This window comes from Setaria italica, chromosome IX (assembly GCF_000263155.2).
Source record: "Setaria italica strain Yugu1 chromosome IX, Setaria_italica_v2.0, whole genome shotgun sequence".
In the NCBI taxonomy this organism is placed as follows: Eukaryota; Viridiplantae; Streptophyta; class Magnoliopsida; order Poales; family Poaceae; genus Setaria; species Setaria italica.
The window spans coordinates 28,026,603-28,027,718 of record NC_028458.1 but is presented as its reverse complement, the minus strand read 5'-3'; the positions used below and the strand labels follow the sequence as shown (position 1 = coordinate 28,027,718).

Sequence of the window (1,116 nt, the reverse complement as noted above, 5' to 3'; positions counted from 1 at the left end):
GGGGGGGCGTTGCATACCTTAGTTCTGCAGTTTCTTGCCACTGATTTCAAATTCTGTGGTCTCATCGTAGTGATTAATTTTTGTGAAAACAGACCATGTCCCAGATGAACTGTTCATGCAGACTGCATTTGACAAAGGGTTGCAGAGATCCTGTTAGTACTTATTCTTATCGATGGGTAATATGAGACCTGTATTCTGTGTGCGTTTTTGTCAAATTGATTCAAAAGGTTGTCTCGTATTTCTTTGTACTAGAATGACTAAAGAATGGATACAACGTGATGAGACGTGGAATGTCAGAAGGATATGCTAACAAAGAAAATAAGCAACATTGATGATTTGTCACGACCTAGTGAAATTTACTGCCATCGTAGAAGAGACACTGCAACAATATTTAACTTAATTTACACCAATTGTTGGCGTTGTGAAGAGAGCTGTAGGATGTAAAGCGATTTAGGACCTGTTTATTTCAGCTCTTCTTTACTTTTTTATGCAAGGAGTATTTCAGCTCTTCTTAAATCCTAACCATAGGCCGTGGATATAGAGAAGAAATTTGGAGGGAGTTAGCTGCCTTCACCATAGCAGGAAGAGAAGTAACCCAATATACTCACAATATTTCTATACATTACTAATTTTATGAAATTTATTCCGCTTTGCACACTTTCTCGTTCGTAAACTTCATATATCTTGTTCTCAGGTTTCGTGTGTTCTTGTAGTTTGCTTTTGAATAATTATTAACTTTGGACTCTGCTAGTAACCTCTAAATTCTTGTATTTTCTTGACGTATTTGATTACAAATCCGTTCCATCATTATAATCCTTATATACATTTTATCGACAAATAAGATCCATATGCTTATAGTTTGGCATGCAAAAATTTCATCGACATTGCCTATTTCGAAACTGAAACTGCCAGACTAACCAAACGAAAATACTTGAATACTTTGCCCAAATTGCCTACCTTAGAATATAAATAGTTTGAATGTCTAGTTCAAACACTATGGCTTTTTAAAATTACTTTGCATGCATTCACACCATCATTATCCTTTCTCTAATTCTCAAGGCTTGTTTGAGATATCGTATTCGTTTCAACTTCAGCTGTTGTGGGTAAACAAGTCAC

At 35.7% G+C, this 1,116-nt stretch overlaps 1 long non-coding RNA gene across 1 annotated transcript in view; it reads left to right on the top strand.

The window, feature by feature from the left end:
* The first annotated feature begins 6 nt into the window (after positions 1-6).
* LOC111255869 overlaps positions 7-1,116 on the top strand; it is a 17,620-nt gene continuing 16,510 nt past the window's right edge. Inside the window, exon 1 of the long non-coding RNA XR_002676014.1 lies at positions 7-590. This is a non-coding gene — a long non-coding RNA (uncharacterized LOC111255869). The remainder of the gene's footprint in view (positions 591-1,116) is intronic.